The sequence below is a fragment of the Papaver somniferum genome, chromosome 3, assembly GCF_003573695.1.
Source record: "Papaver somniferum cultivar HN1 chromosome 3, ASM357369v1, whole genome shotgun sequence".
Classification (NCBI taxonomy): domain Eukaryota; kingdom Viridiplantae; phylum Streptophyta; class Magnoliopsida; order Ranunculales; family Papaveraceae; genus Papaver; species Papaver somniferum.
The window spans coordinates 25,453,880-25,480,584 of record NC_039360.1 but is presented as its reverse complement, the minus strand read 5'-3'; the positions used below and the strand labels follow the sequence as shown (position 1 = coordinate 25,480,584).

The 26,705-nt window shown below is 37.0% G+C and overlaps 3 pseudogenes; 2 read left to right on the top strand and 1 right to left on the bottom strand.

Moving 5' to 3' along the window:
• Positions 1–589: 589 nt before the first annotated feature.
• Positions 590–689, top strand: LOC113362365 (annotated as a pseudogene).
• A 16,009-nt stretch (positions 690–16,698) lies between these two features.
• LOC113362397 lies at positions 16,699–16,798 on the top strand (annotated as a pseudogene).
• Positions 16,799–25,344: 8,546 nt separating this feature from the next.
• LOC113361048 lies at positions 25,345–25,560 on the bottom strand (annotated as a pseudogene).
• Between the last annotated feature and the right edge of the window lie 1,145 nt (positions 25,561–26,705).

The window sequence follows — 26,705 nt, the reverse complement described above, 5'->3', positions numbered from 1 at the left end:
TGTGCTAACATTTCCTGAGTTTTTGCTAACATCTTAATAGATTCCTCTAAGCTAGTCGTTTTATTTTCGGGGCCTGATGTATTCCTAGTGTAGCCAAAACCTGGGGATCATTAGAATTATTAGACTGACCCTGACTCTGGCCCTTAGACCATGAAAAGTTTGGATGGTTTCTCCAACCAGGATTATAGGTTTCTGAATATGGGTCAAACTTCTGACGATTATCAAACCTAGTGTTATTATATAGAGCATTGGCTTGCTCTTCATTATTCTGGCCTTCCCAAAAAGGCTCCAATCTACCACTAATGTTACCCACTTCTAAATCTTCTAACTTTTCGCTATAGCAGCAATTTTGGCCTATGATTCATAGCATCCTTCTACCCTATTAACGTTTCCTCTGCCGAGAAGAATTGTTTTCTGGGGTCCCCTACTACTTTCCCATTGTTGGGTCTTTTCGGCGACTTTATGCAAATATGTCATCGCGTCATCAACTGTTTGGTTCTCAAATCCACCAGTACACATAGATTCTACTGTGGTTGTGGTGGGATAATCCAAACCCTCATAAAGGATCTGAACTAACATAACCTTCTCTAAACCATGATGAGGACATTGGGCTAATAAATCATTGAACCTTTCCAAATACCTATACAAAGTTTCTCCCTCCTGTTGAGAAAACGTGCAGATTTGCGTCCTAATAGACGATGTTTTGTGTCTAGGGAAAAACTTGTTCAAAAAGGCAGATGTAAGTTGTTCAGACGTTTCGATTGACCCGGAAGCCAAACTATATAGCCACGATTTAGCTTTATCTTTCAGGGAAAAGGGGAATAACCTAAGTTTGAAAGCATCATCATCTAGGTTTCTAATACTGAGGGTACTACAAATTTCCTCAAAGTCCCTAACATGGAAATAGGGGTTTTCATTTTCTTTCCCTAAAAATATTGGGAGCAGCTGTAAGGTCCCAAGTTTAAGTTCATAAGTTGCTTCCGTCTCAGCTAACCTGATACACGAGGGACGAGTAGTCCTAGTTGGATTCAACAAAGATTTCAAAGTTGCCATTTCTGGCGCTATCGGAGCAACAAGATCCTCTCCTCAGTCAAAGGACGTTCAAAAATAGACTCTTCAAAAGTCGTACTCTCTAGATTAAGGTAATCGAGACGCTTAGAAATACTATGTTTCTCTTTAACAAATCTACCTAGTGCGTCTCTTTTACGTTCAGGCATACAATAGAGTTTTCTAAATTGGAAGGGTAAGCAAACACAGATCAAGGCCGACTCAACCAAATCAAACCTATTGATTTCTAGCAAACAAAAAGCATGATGGCTCCACTTAGATTGTTTCTAGACCAGCTTTTAATCCTTAGAATGGGAATTCGTTACAATTTAAGCAAACCCCTCTGGAATCAATCCGAGTTAAAGTAAGTTGAATAGAGGTGAGGGAAGCTCGGTGGAGCTTTGATACCCAAGGCCTCACCGGTATTACAAGGCGGCCAGTCACGCATTCAACTTACAGAAACCGTCAAGAACTTCGAAGTATGCTTAAAAGAGTAACCAATATTTTTCGAATGACTTTGCTGTTAATCTTGTTACCCTATCGGTCTCGTTCTAGTCAAAATTTTAGGCTTAGGTTCGCGTAGGTTACGTGTCCCTAAAGCGGGCAAGAAGAGAACGGTGATGAAATCCGAACCCTTATCTTGTATGTCCAAGCCTTGCCCTTTACTAGAAAAATAACTGTCTGTATTCAGTCCTCAACATATATGCATACGAAGGAGTCCAGTAACTCGCTGACAGTGGATTCGCGAGTGTTTAGAATCTTACCTCCCGTTCCAGACGGGGGATGAATCGGTTGTAGTCGACTCGGGCCACTGACTCCGATGTCAAGTGTACGAACCCAAGGTGCAGAGATAATATCGTAATTGTCCTCCTTCTCTGCAAACAGTTTATATTTAAAGTACCCTTCCGTAGGATAATAAAAAAATAATGTCCCAAATTCCAAAAAGAAAAGAAAAATTACAAAAATAATAAACCCTAATACAGTTTTTTTTTTCTAAAAGAAAATAAACAAACCCTAAACTAAAATTCTAAAATAAAATTGTCTTCTTTTCTGTTCTTTTTGCTTTAATCTTTAGCTCCAAGTCTTTATGAAATCACCAAACTCTTTGGCTCAATTTTCTTTATGATCCAGAATCTGTAGACACAAGATAAATACCCAAAAACATAAAAAAGAACAAAAATAATAAAATAAAATAAAATAAATCTAAAACCCTAAAAACAAGTCCGCCTCGGCGGCGCCAAAATATGATGTGATTTGTAGATAGTGGTAAAAAGTGATTCGATTAACTTTAGACTTAAATTCAAAACTAAATAGAAAACTCACTGATAATTATAACAAACACTGACAAAGTTGGTATCAATATTAAAAGAACACTGAGGCTAAGATTCTACTATTTTCAAGTTCAAAGTGATTTGGTCCAAATATTTATATTCATGCAATTTTCTCGTTTAATTTGATTCTAAAATATTGCAACTAATAGATTTTCAAAAGTAATAATTGTAAGTACCAAGTATGAAGCATCAAGAGTCTTAAAACTAAGCATACTCCATAAAAATAGATCACAATCACTCAAATAAAAATCATATTCAATAATAGTTCAAGGAAAATAATCATAATAATAATTGCAATAAATTAAGTAAAATAGATTGTACCGCTTTTTGTTGGAAAAATAGCTTCCTTTATCGCCTCAGCTATGGGGTTTAGCTCCTCATATTAATCATGATCTCAAAATAATTGTTTATGGCTCAAAAGATGATTAAAAAGATGAAAAGTGATGATACAGACGATTCGCAACAGTTTGTTGGTGTTGCAGAATCACTGTTACAGGGAGAAATAGTAGCTAAAGACCTAATGCAACCGCTGTGATGAACGACACATAGGTACTGCTGTGAAACAACGATAGTTTGCTGCGACAGTTGCTTGTGCGTCAATGTTCTTCGTGTTCTTGGTGCAGCAGCAGCAAAAAACAATTTTCAACTCGTGATTTCGGCTCTCTATTCTCCTCCAAACTTCTCCTAAGGTTGCGTACTTCTTATATGACTTATCCCCTCTCCTTTTATAGGCCACAACTCGATTAAATCTCCCCCAAAATCTTGGTTTATCTCCACAACAAGTTTCGGAGTTTTCTTTCCGCCAAACTCTCTTCACGCGTATTTGACCTCTCCCAATACTTCCAAACTCTTTATTAGATAACTACGAATGTTGGGGAAGCTTTTCTAGCCTTTAATCTCCCTGAATTGTCGAAAAATACTCCAACAGCAACCCGTGACCATAACACCCCTGTTTCCTTCTCCCGGTCGATCTAACCCAATTCATTCGATCCAATCACATATACCGACCTGTTATGCTCTAGGAAGTCCAGCTCAACAAAAATCCGAGATTGAATCTCTTTAAATCTTCCCAAGAATGCGAACCCTAATCTGCATGCATGCTGGGTTTTTTTACGGCCAAATTCGAAATTTGAATTTGTGAAGAAAGGGGGGTCGCCCCCTATCCAGAGTAGGGTGCCTTTAGCAGCTGCCTTAAGGGGTGTCCTGGGGGTGCCCCTTATCCAAACCGGGGGTCCGAATAGCAAGTGTCCTCCGGGTGCTTTCCGACAACTTTTCGAGCCAATTTTTTCGAAAAATCTTTATTGGCCAAAAATACCTACAAATAAATAAAACACCATAATAAGTACAAAAATGAGCCCTAACAATATATAGAATCGAGACAAATCGGACACAAAAATGTATCTATCAATAATTCCAAAAGCCCATTCCACATCCTTCCGCCAATCCATTTGTCTATAAAGTATCGGCATGAACGATCCAATTCACCGACAGGGGGTTGACGGTAACATTGAACTAAGGTTGAGCATTTTGAACAGACCTCATCCACAAGATAACACCCATGAGTATGTTGACGGTCGTTGATTCTAAAATGGACTTCGGGACAAATTCCATACTTTAGATCTTCAAACAGAGGCGATTTGTGAAAAATATTAATATCTTTTTATGAACCCGAAAGACAAAAAAAAACGTGTCATATCCAACAATCATAAGAAGCAACAACTTCAAGGATAAAAATTGGCTTTGGGTGATGACCCTTATATTTATCGACGTAGTAAGTAGGGCATTCCTTTCATACCCAATGCACACAGTCAAGACTACCTAGCATTTTTGGGAATCCCTCATCCTCGTTTGTTATAATATTTTTCTAACATCTTTCTCGGTTGGTTTCATAAATATGTTGGAAAAAAATGATTAATCATTACCTTGCAAAACAATGAAAGATACTTGTATGGAGTTGTTTTTCCCATACGAAGGTACTCATCGTTCTAATCTGCAGGTTTTCCATAACCTGCAATCCTTAGGACCGAAGTAACCATTTTTTCAGGACTATGACCTCTAATATTCGTACATCAAATTGATAACTAAATTGAGGTTCTACCTGAAGAAGCTCATTAGTAATGTTTATCACCAAGTTCCGGGCATGTGGAATCGATGTTGAAAATATTGGTCAGAGTACACATATTTGGGAAGAAAATAATTGTGCATCAGCTTCTGGCGGAAACTGCTCCTTCCCTCCCTCCCTCCCTCGATACGTATATATTCTTATGAATACTTCTTTTGGTTTTGGAGTTTTTAGTATTTGGCTCGAATGTATCAACATCATAGTATTGTTTGGTTTTCTATCTTCATTTGTCTCATCATCAAGTTCTTGTAATATCCGAACATGCTTCTTTTGTTGTGATTTAAACCGATCTACATGAATTTGCATGTTTTCATCAAAATAATCTAGGTAAAAGATAAAGTAAGTAAATAGTGAATACAAATAAAAGAAATAGGTAAATAGTGTAAAAAATATTTAATGATAGGTGTGAGTAAATTGATGAAGTGTGGGGCGTATATTTAGAAATGAAATAGGGGCCAAATAGTCGTTAACGATAAAATATCATCGAGCGAAAATCTCCGACGTCGGAAATCAACTCTCTATGGAAGGCGATATGCACCAGACCATTCAATAAGAACTCCATCGCTTGACCCTTTTCCCATGGTGGTGTGTAGCTGGTTTTCCTGGCCATTTAGTATTACAAATGAAACTTTTTGTCGTTGTGAATAGGAACCGGCCTTATGATGTGAATTTGCATGTTTTGAAATATGGATATGATCCCTAGAATCAGGTTATTTGTATGGAAATGTGCCAAGGGTATAATACCTAAAAAAGCAGGGTCTAAAAAAAATACCCAATATTTCGCTTAACACTCTGTATGGACTAACTCCAATATACTTTTAAGAGAATCAACTAGACAATCATACTCAATCTTAAGAAAAGTATATCAAAGAGTTACATCTCTGTTTCTTAATGTAATCAGCAAATCAAACAGATAAAAATCCGTGAGCCTAATTAATATAAGAAACAACTTGGACGGTACCAAAAACCAATATCCAAGTGTCAATCAATTTAATCAACAACCAAAGGTTGGATTCACAATTGATTGAACTTACGCACAACCTGTGATATTTCAATTATATAAACAAATATAATGTGGAAAAGAAATAACACAGACACCAGAAGTATTGTTAACGAGGAAACCGCAAATGCAGGAAAAACCCCGGAACCTAGTCCAGATTTGAACAACACACTGTATTAAGCCGCTAAAGACACTAGCCTACTCCAAGTTAACTTGGTACTGGAATATAGTTGAGCCCTAACCAATCTCACATTGATCAAGGTAAAATCGCGTTCCTTACGCCTCTAGAACCACACCGGATTCTGCGCACTTGATTCCCTTAGTTGATCTCACCATAAACTAAGAGTTGCTACGACCCAAAGTCGAAGACTTGATAAACCAATTTGTCTCACACAGAAAACTCTATTGAATATGTAAATTTGTCTCCCACAGATATACCTGTGAGTTTTGTTCCATCTTTTGATAAATCAATGTGAACAGGACAAATTCATATACCAGACTTATATTCCCAAAGAACAGCCTAGAAATATCAATCACCTCACAATAATCTTAATCGTATGGTAGCGAAACAAGATATTGTGGAATCACAAATGATGAGACGAAGATGTTTTTGACTACTTTTTATCTTGCCTATTGGAGATTAAATCTCGATCAAATCTTAGAGAAGATAGTACTCAATCGCAATAGAAAACAACAAGATCAGAACACGCAACTACAAAAAAAATAGTTGGGTCTGGCTTCACAATCCCAATGAAGTCTTCAAGTCGTTAACCTACAGGATTTTAGAAAAACCTAAGGTTAAAGGAGAATCGACTCTAGTCGCAACTAGTATCACATAGGAGGTGTGGGGATTAGGTTTCCCAGTTGCTAGATTTCTCCCTTATATAGTCTTCAAATCAGGGTTTACAATCAATGTTACCTTGGTAACAAAGTATTCAATATTCAGTGTTAGATGAAAACCTGATTAGACTCAAGCTAATACCTTTCAATCGTTAGATCGAACTTAGCTTGTTACACACAAATGAAAAGTGACTTCATTTAGATACGAGTAACCGTACCTAAACGTGTCTTGTAATTGGTGTGACCGATCACAAAAAAGTTGTGTAACCAATCCTGGTAATTGGTGTAACCGATCCTAGTGACTTGTGCAACCGATCATAAGCAATACCATGAGTATATGGTAACCGGTCCTGGTAATTAACGTAACCGATTCATGTAACTGACTTAACCGGTCCTGGTAACTTGTGTGTCCGATCACAAGCAATCCATATTTAGGTATAACCGATCCCAGTGATTGGTAGAACCGATTGAATCCATGATTGTGATTTGATATTTGATCAATCACATAGTTGTCTTGGAATATAGATGAACTAATTCTAAACTTGTTTGGAAGTGTGGTATAATCGATTACAAGATTGTAAATATGAAAGATGATTTACAAAGAAAAGATGTCAACACACTTTGAATGCGAACAGTAACTCTTATCTTCTATTGTTCAAGGATATTCCTTAATTACTCAAGGAGATCCCGATCCGAAATAAATTAAGAATCTTTTAATTAAGGTTGTTAGTTTTATATGCTTTAATTACCAGCAATTAAATGCATATCTCTAGAGAATAAAAATTAATAATGTGCATTTACTAATTGGAGATTTTTTATTGAGAGATTTTGGAAAATATTGGACAAAGCTTTTCTAGGAATTATGAAAACCGATTTGGGTATTTATTGCATATCTTGAGAATAATTTCGGTTTTGGAAATTCCTTGGTGTCCGAACATCCTTGGTCTATAAATACCTAAGTTTGCATTTCTAGCAAACTATCCCAAGAGCCAGGCAAACTTCATCTTTTTGTTGTTTCTAGTGGACCCGTCTATCCGGAGAGGAAAGTACCTAAATTAGGCGAAATCTTTTTTCGACTTCTCGTTTAAAGACTTATGTGGGACAAAGAATCTCTATGAGTATCGTTGATGGGAAACTAGATAATTGCAGTTTATTAATTTTCGATTGATTTGATTGATTAACGGTTGTTGAACTTTGATTGCACCTAGTTTGTTTATTCTAGAGAATCTTCTCTTCTGATATAAGATTCACTCAAACTAGATCGAAGTGTCGACGAGATCTTTAAAACTGTTTGTAGATATAAAGAGATCTTGTGATAATCCATTGTTAACAGACTCCTTTTTGTGCGTCATTGATTACAAGAGATTCAAGTGGTGTTGTGCATGTTTAATTGAAGATTAAAGAAGATTTGAAGACAACGAAGATTTATTATTAGTTTCTCATATCATTGTGTAGCACAAGCCTTGATCAGCTGAGATCCAACTAGAATCGGATTTATTCAATTGATTAGTTGTGTGAGATCAGTAACACCTAATAGTTCTCTTGAGTTCTATTTTGATTGTTACAAATCCGAATCTTATTACTTAGGTAATAGAGATTGGATTGATCTAACCAGGCAAAGGAGTTTATTAGTTTAAAAGGAAGATCCTTTGCATATGACTTGAGATATCTTTATCTGGAAAAAAATCAATAGAGTTGTTACCAAACAGATTTGTTGTTCCTTTACTGTTTGGAACACGATCCAAAGGAATTGTTCCATTGCATGCACTTATTAAATGTCGGAAGCGCAGGGATACTGAAGAAACTAAGTGAACTAGATTTAGTTGCTTGGTCTCAACTATACGAAGTTGGTTTATATTTTTTATTGCGGCTTAATATGAGAGTATTCAATTCTAAACTAGGTCCCGAGGTTTTTCTGCATTTGCGGTTTCCTCATTAACAAAATTGTGTGTCTTTTACTTTTCTAGTTCCGCAATTATAAGTGTTTATTATAATTAGAAGTAAAATACACAAACGTTAACTCCGCTTTACTTGATAGTGATCCTATAGAGTTTGGTTAAGTCCGAACCTATTATCAAGTCATCACGCTTTGATTGTTGTATTGTCTCGATCTCGAATCCATAGACGATCACCCAAAGTGTGAATACCTATTTGTCGTATTGTCTAGACTTTGTCCATGGACAATCACTTTCGGTAAAAGGACTTATAGGTGGATAATTTAAATATTGTGGTGTATTTGGGTACCACCGTCTTTTCAATATATATTGAAAAGGAGTGGGTACCAAGTACACCACCAAGTTTTTTCGTTCGGCAACCTGTATATAAAAAACTTAATACAATTGCAAGTAATTGACATGCCCAAGTTTAAAATTGACATGCCTAGGATCAAATTTGAGATTCCTTAGATCGTAAGCCTGTTCTTTCATTCCCATGCCGAAGATTTTATTTGACATGCCCAAGTTTAAATTTGACATGCCTAGGATCAATTTTGAGATGCCCAAGACCGTAGGGTTGTGCTTTCAATCCCATGCCCAACATTCAATTTAGTATGCCCAAGTTTAAGTTTGACATGCCTAGGATCAACTTTGAGATCCCCATGCCCATGATTAAATTAGACATGCACAAGTTTAAATTTGACATGCCTAGGATCAATTTTGAGATTTCTAAGACCGTAGGCTTGTTCTTTTATGCCCATGCCCAAGATTCAATTTGACATGCCCAAGTTTCAATTTGACATGCCTAGGATCAATTTTGAGATGCCCAATACCGTAGGATTGTACTTTCATGCCCATGCCCATGATTAAATTGACATGCCCAAGTTTAAATTTGACATGCCTATGATCAATTTTGAGATTCCTAAGACCGTAGGCTTGTTCTTTCATGCCCATGCCTGATGTGATTTGTAGATAGTGGTAAAAGTGGTTCGATTCTCAGACTTGTGAAGGATATTAATTAGACTTAAATTCTAATAAAAGAATAGAAAACTCACTAAAATTATAGCAAACTCAATCAAAGATGATATCAATACTAAAAAAAACACTGAGGCTAAGATTCCACTATTTCCCAAGTTCAAAGTGATTAAACCAATACTTATATTTATGCAATTTTCTTGTTTAATTTGATTCTAAAATATTGCAACAAGTAGATTTTCAAAAGTAATAATTGTAAATACCAAGTATGAAGCATCAAAAGTCTTAAAATTAAGCATACTCCATCGAAATAGATCATAATCAGTCAAATAAAAATCATATTCAATAATAGTTCAAGGCAAATAATCATATAATTATTGCAAATAAAAAGATAAAATAGAATATACCACTTTTTGTTGGAAAAATAGCTTCTTCTATCGCCTCAGCAATGGGATTTAGCTCCTCATATTAATCATGATCTCAAAATATGTGTTTGTTGCTCAAAAGATGATTAAAAGAGTGAAAATTAATAACACAGACTGTTTGCAACAGTGTATTGGTGTTGCAAAACAGCTGTTACAATGGAACTGTTACAGAAAAACTGTTGCTTTGTCGCTGATTTTAAGAACCTAGAGTACGACTGCCCTGCACAGCTTAATGTTCTTCAGCTGTTAAACAACGACACTGTTCTGCGACTGTTTCCCGTGCATCAATGTTCTTCGCGTTCTTCTTCTCTAGAAGCAGCAGCAGCAGAAACAGAGTTTGGTAAAGCTCTGATTTCTTGTTCTATGGCTCTCCTTAGGTTCCCAAACTCTCGACACCTCTTCTATATGACCCAAGACATCTATTTATATCAAAAATACCGATTAAATCTCTCTCAAATCTTCCAAAATCTCTTTCCTTCTCTTCACGGCCAAGTTGCGGCAATTTCTTGTTTTAGAATTTCTACGTGTTTCTGAGCTTTCCTTTTTATTCTAAACTCTTCCTTAGATGGATACAAATCATTGGGAAGGTTTACAACGCTTTAATCTCTCTAAAAGTCCCTAAAACAGGTCACACACGTGACTTTCCATATTTTCTGTTGTGAGAAAAATCCGTCGATTGAGCCCAGTCTAATCGATTTAAACACCCATATCAGATTCCTAGACCCATAAGAAGTTTATCCTATGGTTGCCCCTTATCCAGAGTAGGGGTGCGATTAGCAACTGCTCGGAAATGGGATGCCCCTTAGTAATTAGGTTACCCCTTATCCAAAGTGAGAGTCCGAATATCAAATGTCCTCCGGGTGCTATCCGACAACTTTTCTAGCCAATTTTTTCCAAAAATGTTTATTGGCCAAAAATACCTACAAATAAATCAAACACCATAATAAGTACAAAAATGAGCCCTAACAATATATAGAATTGAGACAAATCGGACACAAAAATGTGTCTATCAAATACCCCCAAACCTATTATTTGCTAGTCCTCGAGCAAAAATAAAATAGAAATAAAATCCTAACTCACTGTCGCAGGCATCGTCGATTGCATTTAGCGTATGCAATAAGCATTTAAACCCCTAGGTGTCCCTAGTGGCGGAGTGTTGTCTCCGGAGGGCTTAGCAGAGGTATATCCACAAAACCTTTATACTCCAGACCCTAGCTATCTACACAGAACCTTGGAAGGCACTAAATAATCTCCTTGGTTGGCATACTTATTGACTACAGGAGGAAGTACCCTGATGCGAAATTCCAATTGTTGTATACGATTTTGCACTCAAGCATACTAAAATTCATATAAAGTGACAGAGCTCTACTCAGATAGTCGCACTATGGACATCAATATCCGGATTCAAAACTAATCACATGGATAGATCAAGAAGATGGATATATAAAAACATAGATGGTTTTGATGTTTACTAGGTGAACGGTGTTTCTCATATCTGTCTGAAGGCCTACGCCAAAATGAACCTATCCTAATGGACTGAGATACCGGTCTGACTAATATCAGCATACTGGCATATACAAGGGTACCAGTGGTCGATAATCCTAACTCTAGGTCAACACAACTGGAATATACAAGGGTTCCAGTGGTCGACTTTATTGAATTTATTCCAGTTGGTCTGATGGTCTGGTCTCTTTTTTTATATATATATCTCAATCACTCTAATTCACCCTAGCATTGGTAACAACTTGAATCGTGAGCCCCACCTAATCACTTAGAGAAACATAGTTTAAAAACAAAACAAAACAAAATAAAAACAAAAGTGAAAAGGACTCAACGAGATATGGTGAAACTATCATGTTATTTCTAACACCTGAGCTCTGTGCTTTTATGAATAGACTCTTTAGATGTTGCCATCTAGTCAGATTGGTTCCTCAACTCCTACAACCAAAATGCTTCCATCCACTTAGATTGGTTAGTGCCATCCTTAATAGGGATAAATTTCTAGGCTCTGGAGTTTATTTATTGCAACGAAAAGGTAACAAAAAGTTCTACCCCACCCCCAAACTTAAATCTAACATTGTCCTCAATGTTTCTAATCAAAGAACAGTACCAAAAATATAAGTAACATGAGGAAATAGTTAAGAGAGAAGTCGGAAAGATAGTACATGGATGAAGTGTAACCAAAAACCTACAAAAATATTATACAACATACAAAATCGCCTCGATGGTCAATCAAGGTAAACAGGGTCCTCCATAGGGACCTCATCAACATCACCTGTAGGAAAAGGCTCTAAAAAGGGCTTCAATCACTGACCGTTAACCTTCGAAGAACTACTACCATCTGGTGTCTCAATCTCAACACCGCCATGAGGAAAAACAGTACGGACCACAAAAGGACCGGTCCACCGAGAGCGCAACTTCCCGGGGAATAGATTCCAACGAGTGTCATACATAAGAACTTTTTGACCTGGAGAAAATGACTTTCGTAAAATATTCCTATCATGCAAAAGTTTCAATTTGTTCTTATACTCCTTAGCACTATCGTATGCATCTCTACGAATCTCGTCCAACTCATTGAGATGGAGCTTTCTTTGAGCTCCTGCCTTGTCAAATGAAAAGATTAAGTTCTTAATAGTCCAATAGGCTCGATGCTCTAACTCAATAGGCAGGTGACATGCCTTTCCAAACACTAAAAGATAAGGTGACATTCCAATGGGTGTCTTAAACGCAGTACGGTAAACCCATAAGGCATCAGTAAGCCTCGACGACCAGTCTTTCCTATTTGGATTAACTGTTTCTCTAGAATACGTTTAATTTCCCTATTGGAAACCTCTACCTGACCACTAGTCTGAGGGTGATATGGGGTTGCTACTTTATGGATAATACCGTATTGTTTCATTAAAAGAGCAAACGGTCTATTACAAAAGTGTGAACCTCCATCACTAATTATAGCTCCCGGCATACCAAAACTTGTAAGTATATTCTCTTTCAAAAACTGGACTACGACCCTGTGGTCATTCGTTTTACACGGAACCGCCTCAACCCACTTAGACACATAGTCTACAGCGACAAGTATGTAAAGATAACCAAACGAAATAGGAAATGGACCCATAAAATCAATGCCCCACACATCAAAGACCTCAATCACTAAAATAGGGTTCAAAGGCATCATATTTCTACGGTAAATGGTTCCTAACTTCTGGCAACGCTCACAAGAAACACAATGACTATGGGAATCTTTAAATAACGAAGGCCAGTAAAATCTACACTGCAAAATCTTGGCAGCAGTCTTCTTAGCACTAAAATGACCCCCACATGCATGTTCATGACAAAAGGAGATAATGCTAGACTGGTCACTCTCAGATACACATCTCCTAATAATCTGGTTCGGACAATAATTAAACAGATAAGGATCGTCCCAAAAGAAATGCTTAACCTCGGCTAAAAACCTAGAACGATCTTGCTTACCCCAATGTTGAGGGGTTTGACCAGTAACAAGATAATTCACTATATTTGCATACCAAGGTGATTGGGAAACAGAGAACAATTGTTCATCAGGAAAGTTATCCCTTATAGGAAGGGAATCACTAGGGGAACTAACAACTAGCCTAGACAAGTGGTCTGCTACTACATTTTATGCACCCTTTTTGTCTCTAATGTCTGGTCAAAATTCCTGTAACAATAGGATCCATCTAATCAATCTAGGTTTGGTATCCTTCTTAGATAAAAGGTATTTCAAAGCAGCATGATCTGTATAGATTATGATATTAGAACCTAATAGGTAGGATCTAAACTTATCCAAGGCAAACACGATGGATAAAAGTTCATTCTCGGTAGTTGTGTAGTTCATTTGAGAATCATTCAGAGTTTTGCTAGCATAATAAATCACATGAAGTAATTTGTTTTCTCGTTGTCCTAAAATGACGCATATAGCATAATCTGAAGAATCACACATAATCTCAAAGGGTAGGTTCCAGTTAGGTGCCTGGACTATCGGGGGCAGTAGTGAGTAAATTTTTAAGCTTCTAAAAAGCCTCTAAACAAGCATCATCAAAGACAAACTTAACATCTTTTGCAAGCAAATTGCAAAGAGGTCTAGAAATCAAGCTAAAATCCTTAATGAATCTACGGTAAAAACCTGCATGCCCTAGGAATTACCTAATATTTACGGTTTTTGGGACCTGTAAAGTCTTAATAAGGTCAACTTTGGCTTTGTCTACCTCTATACCCTTTGAAGAGACGATGTGCCCTAATACAATTCCTAATTTAACCATGAAATGGCATTTTTCCCAATTAAGCACTAAATTTTTTTCCTTACACCTAGTCAACACTAATGTCAAATGATGCAAGCACTCATCGAAAGATGAACCAAACACTGAAAAATCATCCATAAAGACCTCTAAGAACCGTTCTACCATATCAGAAAATATGCTCATCATACAACACTGAAAATTGCAGGGGCATTACATAGCCCGAAAGTCATGCGTCTGTACGCAAAGGTACCAAAGGGACAGGTAAAAGTGGTTTTCTCTTGGTCTTATGGGGTAATAACGATCTGATTATAACCAGAGTAGCCATCTAAGAATCAATAGTGACTATATCCAGCTAATCGCTCTAGCATTTGGTCGATAAAAGGAAGGGGAAAGTTATCCTTTCTTGTGACCTTGTTCAATTTCCTATATTCAATACACACATGCCATCCCGTGGTCACTCGGGTTGGGATTAATTCATTATTATCATTCTGGACTAAAGTGATACCTGATTTCTCGGGGACAACCTGAACAGGGCTGACCCACTTACTGTCTGAAATTGGGTAAATAATACCTGCATCTAAAAAATTAAGCACCTCTTTTCGAACTACCTCTTTCATGTTAGGGTTCAGTCGACGTTGCATCTCCCTAGAAGGTTTGGAGTCTTCCTCCAAATGAATCTGATGCATACGCACAGTAGGACTTATACCCTTAATGTCTGCTATAGTCCACCCTAAAGCTTCTTTATTGTATTGAAGTACATTTACTAGCCTACTTTCCTGATCACTATCCAAATTGGAAGCTACAATCACAGGTAAAGTCTCAGATGGGCCTAAAAACACATACTTTAGAGTATCGGGTAGTGGTTTAAGGTCCAACTTTGGGGGCTCTTCTAAAGAAGGAATTAGGGTAGTCTCAGAAATTGGTAACGGTTCGAACCTAGCTTTCCATCTATCAGTGTCTAACACAGGGGTAGAATCTAATAGAGCATTCACCAGTTCAATAGTGCTATCGTCGTCAAAATCTAAACCAAAATGGGATAGACAACTTTCTAATGGGTCTTCAGACAAGATGTTTGGTAATGACTCCTGAACTAAGGCTTCTATCATGTTCACCTCCTCAACACATGTGTCATCTAGCTCATGAGGTTGCTTACTGACATGAAAAATGTTCATCTCCATATTCATATTACCAAAAGATAAAATCATCACACCATTTCGACAGTTAATGATCGCATTAGACGTATCTAAAAATGGGCGACCTAAAATCACAGGTATCTGGTTCCCTGGGTCAGGTTGGGTATCTAGGACCACGAAATCCACTGGATAAATAAACTTGTCGACCTCAATAAGAACATCCTCGATAACACCTCGAGGGATTTTAACAGACCTATCAGCTAACTGCAGTGTCATCTGAGTAGGTTTCATTTCACCAAGTCCTAGCTGTAAGTATACATGGAATGGCAGTAAGTTCACACTGGCTTCTAAGTCAAGTAAATCTTTTTCTACCCGGAAGTTACCTATTGTGCAAGCAATGGTAGGAGAACCTGGGTCTTTGTACTTTGGAGTTGTGGTGTTCTGAATTATTGAACTTATGTGACTAGCTAAAAAGGATTTCTTATGGACGTTAAGTTTTCGCTTTCGCGTACACATATCCTTAAGGAACTTGGCATAAGCAGGAATTTGCCTAATTGCATCTAATAAGGGAAGGTTTATGGTAACTTGCTTAAAAACCGCCACTATGTCATTAAAGTTCGATTCCTTCTTTGTTGGTACTAATAGCTGAGGAAATGGGGCTCTAGGCCTAAAATCAGACCTTTCAGGAACCGAATTCACATCATCAGAAACTTTATCAGTCTCTTCAGCTACTGGTTCTGAGAGGTGAGATCCTGAGGGGGGAACTACAGTATGTTCACTATCAGGCATGGTTACCTTATTGTCTACAACTCTACCACTTCTAAGGGTTCTAACAGCATTCAATTGATTCGATGGTTTTGTACCTAATTCATGAACTCCTCTAGGGTTGGGTTGTGTTTGACTAGGAAACTTACCTTTTTCTCTCAAAGAATCACTTATCAGACCAACCTGGGTTTTTAACTCGGAAATAACCTGACTATTTTCTTGTCCTATCCTGTTACTAGCTTGTAAACTCTGTTCTACGGATAACTGGAATTTTGCAGTTTGCTGAGTTAACAAGGCGAGAGATTCCTCTAAACTTAGGATTTTCTTATCTGGCTGATTCTGAAACTGAGCTAGTCCTGAAGGATTCTTAGTATAGCCAAAACCTGGGGGAGCATTAGAATTACTAACTGACCTTGACTTTGGCCCTTAGACCACGAAAGGTTCGGATGGTTTCTCCAACTAGGATTATAGGTTTCTGAATATGGGTCAATCTTTTGACGGTTATCAAATCTAGTGTTATTATAAAGAGCATTGGTCTGCTCTTCAATATTCTGGCCTTCCCAAAAAGGCTCCACTCTACCACTAGTCTGGCCCACTTATAAGGCTTCTAACCTTTTTGCTATAACAACAATTTTGGCATCTGATTCGTAGCCTCCTTCTACCCTATTAACGTTTCCTCTACTTAAAAGAATTGTTTTCTGGGATGCCCTACTATTTTCCCATTGCTGGGTTTTTTCGGCGGTTTCATTAAAAAATTCCATCGCCGCATCAACAGTTTGGTTTTCAAATCCATCAGTGCATAGAGACTCAACCATGGTCGTTGTGAAATAATCTAGACCCTCATAAAGGATCTGAATCAGCCTAACCTTTTCTAAACCATGATGAGGACACTGGGATAATAAATCATTGAACCTTTCCAAATACCTATATAAAGATTCTCCCTCTTGTTGTGAAAATGTGCATATTTGCGTCCTAATAGACGATGTTTTGTGCCTAGGGAAAAACTTATTGAAAAAGGCAGATGTAAGTTGTTCATATGTCTCTATTGACTCGGAGTCCAAACTATACAGCCACGACTTGGCCTTATCTTTCAGGGAAAATGGGAATAACCTAAGTTTCAAAGCATCATCATCTAAGCCTATAATTCTTAGAGTACTACAAATTTCCTCAAAATCCCTAACATGGTAATAAGGGTTTTCATTTTCTTTCCCTAAAAAGATTGGGAGCATCTGTAAGGTCCCAGGTTTCAGTTCATAGGGTACCTCCGTTTCAGCTAACTTAATACAAGAAGGACGGGTAGGTCTAGTTGGATTAAATAAAGCTTTCAAAGTTGTCATTTCTGGCGCTGTCGGAGCAACATGGATTCTCTCCTCAGTCAAAGAACGTTCAAAAACAGACTCTTCAAAAGCCGTACTTTCTAGATTAAGGTAATCGAGACGCTTCGAACTACTAGGTTTCTCTTTACCAAATCTACCTAGTGCGTCTCTTTTACGTTCAGGCATACAATAGAATTTTCTAAATTGGAAGGGTAAAGCAAACACAGATCAAGGCTGACTCAACCAAATCAAACCTATTGATTTCTAGCAAAAAAAAAGCATGATGGCTCCACTTAGATTGTTTCTAGACCAGCTTCTAATCCTTCGAACGGGAATTCGTTACAATTTAAGCAAACCCCTCTGGAATCAATCCGAGTTAAAGTAAGTTGAATAGAGGCGAGGGAAGCTCGGTGGAGCTTTGATACCCAAGGCCTCACCGGTATTACAAGGCGGCGCATTCACGCATTTAACTTACAGAAACCGTCAAGAACTTCGAAGTATGCTTAAAAGAGTAACCAATATTTTTCGAATGACTTTCCTGTTAAGCTCGTTACCCTATCGGTCTCGTTCTAGTAAAAAATTTAGGCTTAGGTTCGCGTAGGTTACGTGTTCTTAAAGCGGGCAAGAAGAGAACGGTGATGAAATCCAAACCCTTATCTTGTATGGCCAGGCCATGCCCTTTACTAGAAATATAAATGTTCGTATTCAGTCCTCAACATATATGCATACGAAGGAGTCCAATAACTCGCTGACGGGGGATTCGCGAGTGTTTAGAATCTTACCTCCCATTCCAGACGGGGGATGAATCGGTTGTAGTCGACTCGGGCCACTGACTCCAATGTCTACTGTACGAACCCAAGGTGCAGAGACAATATCGTAATTGTCCTCCTTCTCTGCAAACAGTTTATATTTAAAGTACCCTTCTGTAGGGTAATAAAAAAAAATAATGTCCCAAAGTCCAAAAGTCCAAAAAAATAAAGAAAAATTACAAAAATAATAAACCCTAATACAGTTTTGTTTTGTTTTTTTTTTTTTTTAAATAAAATAAAATAAACAAACCCTAAACTAAAATTGTCTAAAATAAAATTGTCTTCTTTTCTGTTATTTTTGCTTTAATCTTTAGCTCCAAGTCTTTATGAAATCACCAAACTCCTTGGCTCAATTTTCTTTATGATCCAGAACCTGTAGACACAAGATAAATACCCAAAAACATAGAAAAGGACAAAAATAATAATAATAAATAAATAAATAAATAAAATAAATCTAAAGCCCTAAAAACAAGTCCGCGTCGGCGGCGCCAAAAATTGATGTGATTTGTAGATAGTGGTAAAAGTGGTTCGATTCTCAGACTTGTGAAGGATATTAATTAGACTTAAATTCTAATATTAAAATAGAAAACTCACTAAAAACTATAGCAAACTCAATCAAAGATGATATCAATACTAAAAGAAACACTGAGGCTAAGATTCCACTATTTTCCAAGTTCAAAGTGATTAAACCAATACTTATATTTATGCAATTTTCTTGTTTAATTTGATTCTAAAATATTGCAACAAGTAGATTTTGAAAAGTAATAATTGTAAATACCAAGTATGAAGCATCAAAAGTCTTAAAACTAAGCATACTCCATCCAAATAGATCACAATCACTCAAATAAAAATCATATTCAATAACAGTTCAAGGCAAATAATCATATAATTATTGCAAATAAAAAGATAAAATAGAATATACCACTTTTTGTTGGAAAAATAGCTTCCTCTATCGCCTCAGCAATGGGGTTTATCTCCTCATATTAATCATGATCTCAAAATATGTGTTTGTTGCTCAAAAGATGATTAAAAGAGTGAAAATTAATAACACAGACTGTTTGCAACAGTGTATTGGTGTTGCAAAACAGCTGTTACAATGGAACTGTTACAGAAAAACTGTTGCTTTGTCGCTGATTTTAAGAACCTAGAATACGACTGCCCTGCACAACTTAATGTTCTTCAGCTGTTAAACAACGACACTGTTCTGCGACTGTTTCCCGTGCATCAATGTTCTTCGCGTTCTTCTTCTCTAGAAGCAGCAGCAGCAGAAACAGAGTTTGGTAAAGCTCTGATTTCTTGTTCTCTGGCTCTCCTTAGGTTCCCAAAATCTCGACACCTCTTCTATATGACCCAAGACATCTATTTATATCAAAAATACCGATTAAATCTCTCTCAAATCTTCCAAAATCTCTTTCCTTCTCTTCACGGCCAAGTTGCGACAATTTCTTGTTTTAGAATTTCTACGCGTTTCTGAGCTTTCCTTTTTATTATAAACTCTTCCTTAGATAGATACAAATCTTTGGGAAGGTTTACAGCGCTTTAATCTCTCTAAAAGTCCCTAAAATAGGTCACACACGTGACTTTCCATATTTTCTGTTGTGAGAAAAATCCGTCGATTGAGCCCAGTCTAATCGATTTAAACACCCATATAAGATTCGTAGACCCATAAGAAGTCTATCCTATGAAAATCAGAGGTTTAATCGACCTCAAACTCCTCCAAATCACGATTGCCAAAACTGTTCTTCACTGCACCTATTTTCCCGCCAAAAACATGGTTTTTGAAATGTTGAAGATGGTTGCCCCTTATCCAGAGTAGGGGTGCAATTAGGTTACCCCTTATCCAAAGTGAGAGTCCGAATAGCAAATGTCCTCCGGGTGCTTTCCGACAACTTTTCGAGCCAATTTTTTCCAAAAATGTTTATTGGCCAAAAATACCTACAAATAAATAAAACACCATAATAAGTACAAAAATGAGCCCTAACAATATATAGAATCGAGACAAATCTGACACAAAAATGTGTCTATCAATGCCCAAGATTCAATTTGACATGCCCAAGTTTAAATTGGACATGCCTAGGATCAATTTTGAGATTCCCAAGACCGTAGGGTTGTGCTTTCATGCCCATGCCCAAGTTTAAATTTGGCATGCCTTGGATCAATTTCTAGATGCCCAGGACCGTAGGGTTGGTCTTTCATGCCCATGCCCAAGATTAACATATATTTCCAAACCTATATCGACTGTAAGTGTTCTGGATTCATGAGGTTTGTTGGACTTTGTCTATTGAAATATATTTCCAAACCTATATTGAAAAAAATCAAAAGGGAAACCAAATAGACTTATCTTTTAGAGGCATATTGGTATCAAAAGTCTTCACTTAGGTTGAAGCAACTCTTAGGTTGTAAAGGATCTCAATTAAGGGAACCAATTGCGTAGAGCCTTGCGAGGTTCAAGAGACGTAAGTAGCGTGACTACAACCGAATCGTTTGGAGGGTGGGTTCAGTCTCAACTACATTCCAGTCTGAAGTCTTATGTAGGCTAGTGTCTGAAGCGTCTTAATACAATTTGGTGTTCAAATCTGGAGGAGGTCCCTTTTTTTTTCCTGTTGTGGTTTCCTCGTTAACAAAAATTCTGGTGTCTTGTGTTTTTCCTTTTCCGCATTACATTGTTTATCTTTATAATAGGATTTACACAAGTAGTAAAGCATTCAATCTTAGAAGATACGTCCATATAATTGTGATCGATTAGGTGACTTGTTTCTTTTACAATTCGTATCTTTAAATATAGATAACAAGTTTATTACTTGCAAATATTCCGATTCTATTATTTGGATACAACTAGATTGATCTTAGTTATTGATTTTTGAGATCGTCCAAGCACTCTTCTTAACAATCAGGTTCGCGGACTCTATTGTCTAGACTTTCTGATTGAGAAGAGATAGAGATGTAAACTCTATATACATATTTCCAAGGATCATTAAGTTGGTATACTTGCATTTGTATTAGGTTTTGTACATACAGGTTTTCGAACGAAAAAGTTGGTGGTGTGCTTGGTACCCTGTCATTTTCAAGAAGTATCAAAAATCCTGAGCTATGATGGGACCAGAATAAGTTAATTTGGCATAAGAAATACCAGAATAACCTTGCCTCTTGGAGAGACAATTTTTTCTTGGTCATATAAATTCAACTGTTCATTCCTTACTGAAGCAGAGACTCTTCGAGCATGATCTTCTAAAGGAGATTTGTTAGAACATCATGAGTACCAATGAAAATCACTTTTTCTAACTCCTTAATTTTTCATAAACCATGGATAAGGATAATTTTTCCGATTCACAGAAAGTGCTACAGAGAGCAAGAGGAGCATCATATAGACGTTTAAGTTCCACGGTGTTTTTTTCTTGTCTTGGCTCGAGTAAGATAAATTCATTATCCACTAAGGTCTTTTCTTCGAGAAGGATCCTTATTCGTGAATCTTTTTCATTAACCTTACCAATGAGATTATTGGATTTGTTATTCAGCTTGTTGATCTCAAAAAGCCTGAATTATAGGATGTTTAAAATTTTCAGCACTTTCTTTGGCTGCTTCCCCTTCCACTTTCGAATCAGAGTCATCAGTGAGATAGTAGGGATAATAATTTTCAAATACTTAACAGTTTTATGGGAACATGATATTCTTCTATTTTCCATAAGGAAGAGGATCCGACCTCATTATTAGAATCCATAAAGATAACGCTTTCAAGAACTGATGGTACGTTACCAGAGTTTGACTCTTGTCTATCGATTCAGATCGCCACAAACACAGACTTGTTAGGCCTAACGACGTTTGCCTGCTCTGATTCCAATTGAAAATGAGAGGGTACCAAGTACACCAATATTTTTATGTTCGGCAACCTATATGGATAAAACCTAATACAATTGCAAGTAGATTTGAGTTAAAGATCCTTGAACAATATGTGTATAAAGTTTTTCTCTTTCTCTTCCACAGTTAATATGTTTATACTTGAAAAGTTCGTGGACCTAATTGTGTAGAAGAGTTCTTGGACGATCCCACAAATCAATTACAGGATCAGTCTAGTCGTATCCAAATCAAGAGAATCCGAATTCTAACAAGTAAGAATTTTGCGATCCATCTCTCAAGATACGAATTCAACAAGAACAGGTCTCGTTATTGATCACAGTTCAATAAGGAATTAAACTATCTAGTTTGATTACGTACTATTTGTGTCATTCCTATTATAAATATTAAATAATATAATGCAAAAAAGGAAAAACACAAGAATTTTTTTTAACTAGAAAAATTGCACCTGCAAAAAAACCCCAGGACCTCATCCAGCTTTGAAAACTAAGTTGTATTAAGCCGCTATAGACACTAGCCTACTATCAGACTTCAGACTAGAATGTAGTTGAGACCGAATTAACCCCAAAGCAATTCAGGTGTAGTTTTGCTCCCTACGTATATTGAACCTCGCAAGCTCTACGCAGTTTATTCCCTTAACTGACTTCCCTTATAGCCTAAGAGTTGCTTCAACCTAAGTGAAGACTTTTAACTCGAATCCACCTTAACATATAAACCTATTTGATTTCCCTTATGAATTTTAGATGTAGGTTTGGAAATAAATTTGCAATAGCCAAAGTCCAGTAAACCTCACGAATCAGAAACACTTTCACTCAGTTAGGTGAGAAGCCTGGACTAGTAACCACCTCTCAAGAAAAATCCAAACAAATCTAAGAAGAGTTCATATATCTATCTTGAGGAATCACAAAGTTTGAAACGAATAGAACTTTGTGATTTCTACCTTTCATGTTCCTGATCTAAGATAACAAGTACCTCGAAGATCAATAAGAACAAGATCAGGATACACGAACTATCAAGTAAAAGAGTTATATCGGGATTTACGAATCCTTAAGTAAATTTTTAAAGTTGTAACCAAATTATGTTTCTAAGAGGAACTAGGATATAGAGAGCGACTCTAGCAAGCAACTAGGACATAAAATTGTCAGGAATTAAAGAATCATGTTGCATCTCTTTATTTATATATTTTCAAGGCTTTAGGTAAATTTTAATTCAAGTTAAGATAACTTTAGATCCAAGGAAACACTTTCTCAATTTATATGAAATTCTTATTAGAAATTCATTTAAGCATGTAAGAAGTCCGTCTTGAAATTACACAGAAGAATATACACTATGGTTCAGGGTTCTGGAACCATGTACGATGATAGTTCGAATTAGAAAATATGCCTTTTGAACTTTCAAGCATAAGTCGTGTTCACTAACACTTAAGACTTGAACCATGATTCACAAACAAAAACTAATTTAGCGAACAAAGTTGTCTTAGAAGTGTTTATGAGAGTTGTATCAATGCCAAACATATTTGTGAAAATATTTTATCAACATCAGCTTAATTCAGTACTGGGTAGGTATTATAAAGGTACGCATACCTATGAAGCAGTCCGCGAACTTAGGCTCTTGGGATACCCTAGCTTACCGGGTATGTGTACCCTTAGCCGTTCACGAACTCAGATCCCATGGTTACACATATCAACTATGCGTACCTCCTCCCCATTCAATAACTCAAAACAATGAGGTACACATACTGGGTATGCGCACCTATCTCACTTTCAAAATTCATACCACTAGGGTATGCATACTTGATATGTGTACTTACCCTGTCAGTATGTTCTGAAAACTCTCTTTAAGTAATTAGAAACATTCCCAATCGCTATAGATAATAAATATTATTGCTTGAGAAATTTCCAAATGATCAACTTGAAATAAACATAGTTCATGAAAAATAAGTTGTTCTAAACCAAAAACCCATGACGAAGTTATTATAGCATTCTGTTTTCTTTTATGGTCCATATGACTAGGTAGAAACAATGTAATATATAACCAAAAGCAACCGAATCCCACAAGCATAATGCAAATGGCCAATCTTCAGCAAGAATATTCATGGTCTCAATACAACCTCCCACCGGTACTACCTGGAATGAAGCTATCTGCAAATCCTGCACATAAGATTCCCAATTCAACTACAATCTTAGTAGGATGGATCAAACCTCGTTTAGATTTGATCAAAATCAACACTGACGGAGTAGATATTGGACACCCAGGACTAGAAAGTGCGGGTATCATATGCAGAAACGATGAAGTTATCACAATCTTACCAAGTGCCCAACCTCTAGGTATAACCAAAGCTGAAACGTGAAACATGCTTATCGCGTCAACAACGGCTGCATAACGAGGATGGACAAAGTTGCAATTCAAAGCGGATTCGGAAAATATTATGAGATTTATAAACTCGACCTTAGAACCACCTTGGTACTTAAGAAATATGATAGCTGAAATCAAGCTTAGACAGGCCCAAATCCCATATTGCACCATAAAACACAACTACAAGGAAGGAAATAAGGAAGCAGACGTTTTTTCAAACAAAACAACGAACGACAGCGCAATAGGAAATTTATCAAAAATAACCCGGGACTATAAAACACCCCCATGTAATTGCTTCTTAATTTAATAAATTACCATGCTTTTTTTTTGTTCTTAACCAGGATTGCTAAAAGATCTAAAACATTTAATTGCTTGAATCTCGGGAGATTCATCAAGACAAGCTTAACTCAAAACTTCTTTTTTACAATATTAAATATACTAAAACCATACGACATAGTATCATAAGATATGATGGTATATGTCGTGAGTAAATAGGATGGTTCAGTCTTCATATACCTCTTTGTCGATGAAGTTCTCCAAATAACTTTGTTTGTTCTTCAGTCTTTAATCTTCGAGGGTTATTCAATGATGTATGATACTTAACTACATACTCTAATCATAATCCGAGACTTGACTCTAGCAGATTATAAATCAAGATATAGTTTTGTAAAACTAACATTGATAACAAGCTTGAGATAGCAAAACTTGCGAGTTCGACCGGGCGGTACTCCAACGTGTATTACTTCCACAATCCCAGATATTATAAAGAAGTCACATGAACAACGTTTTAGGAGAACAAACAAATTGTAATAATTTTTCTTTGTCAGTTGTACAAATAATCCTACCGTAGTACAAAAACATAAGGTTCTACAAAATTGCTCGGTGTGTCGTGAGATTTATCCTGAGTGGTGTACCGTACGAGAGAGAGTGGGACCAACTCCAACACCCACCTATCCCAACGCTAAGATCGTATTAAAATCATCGTTGGGTTCCACGGGATAAGACTCGATCAACCTAGCTAGCATCACTCTAGGTTCTAAAGTGGGGTTTAGAGTGCAAACCTAAATTAAGTTTGCTTTTACAACAAAAATCTACATAATAAGTTGGTTAACTACTATCTAAAAATAAGGAAAAGAAAACAATATCTCATTTATGAATAAATCAGAAATCTCCGGCTACTTTTGCATTTAGATGTCTTGGACACTTAAGCTTGGTGGAAGTGTCTGCTTCAACTTCCTAGCTTTCTGTTGATTGAATACACACATAGTGTACATATACTTCGAGCATCAGGCTTTAACCTTGGGCGTAACTACATATTTGCACTTCTTGATCCTCACGAAACGTATATCTTTCCTTCTTGTTGTGACAAGAAAATCCTTAATCGCATTGATTTGCTTTGGCATCTTGTTTCGGTTTCTAGGGTTTTCAGAAAGGAATGAGCTACAAACGAAATGAAGTTTAATTAACAAATCATACGATCAAATGAGGAGTATGATCATACTACAGCGTAATCTTTAAAACCAAATTAGAAAGTATCGATAAAGTTTTGCAAATTTAACCAAAAAGTCCCCTAAAGTTATGTATGCGATTTGTCTAATTTTTCCCACTCTTTTTTTAGGATGAATCTTGGTTTCTTATTTTGTGAAGGAAAAAGGTTCATTTAGATGCCTACTAAGGTTAAGGTTGGGTGCATTAGGTGCACCAAAAGTGTGAGCCACAAATCATTTTAAATGCAGTCATATTCTTCAATGATTAGTTCCTATTCGCACACACAATGTGTTCACCTAGAACGATGTGTCTATGGTGCTCGTGCTTTTTTTCTTTAATTGGCTTGAGTTGTTAGTTCTACCATAGACGATCATTGTTTTATGTACAATACGCGTTGGTGTATGAGCGGTATTTGATTCTCGTGTGCTTGTTGGCTCCCCGATCTACCAGGCGAACGACAAACTCAATTATCTTATCGAGGTGGCTTCAACCTGGGAACTAGTGAACTTGAGATCCGGTAAAAGATTCGGTTTAACGCCCTCTCCTGATGCCGAAAAAAGTGATCCTCGGGTGCGGAAAGCGCCAAGGATTAACTCGAAAGTGAAACCCAAAAGGTATAACGCCGGGAGATACCCTATTTTTTTTCATGTTGAAAAAGCGAGGTGAGCCGTTCTCTTGACTTATATCTTAGCTTTTATTGTGAGATAACTACAATCTGCGGACTTTGAACCCAAGTCCAGTGGTGTAACAAGTGGGGAGACTTGTCACTTGCATGCTAAAAAAAACAAACAGAACTTGGTGTGGAAAGCGCCCAAGATTTCTACTCCGCCTGTGTGCTCCTCTTTGCACAACCTGTTACCTCAGCCAACGGCAAATTCAACGTCAAATTCAGCCATATCGTCTAGCACAAAAGGAGTGCTGTGTGAGACTGGCTAGCCAACGTTAAAGTCAACCATATCATAATGAGATATGATTATTTGTTTGGGACGATACCCTTCTGCGATGCGTCAACGCAAGGAGAACCGACCTCTTGGCCTATATTGGCTTTCATATCTGGCCT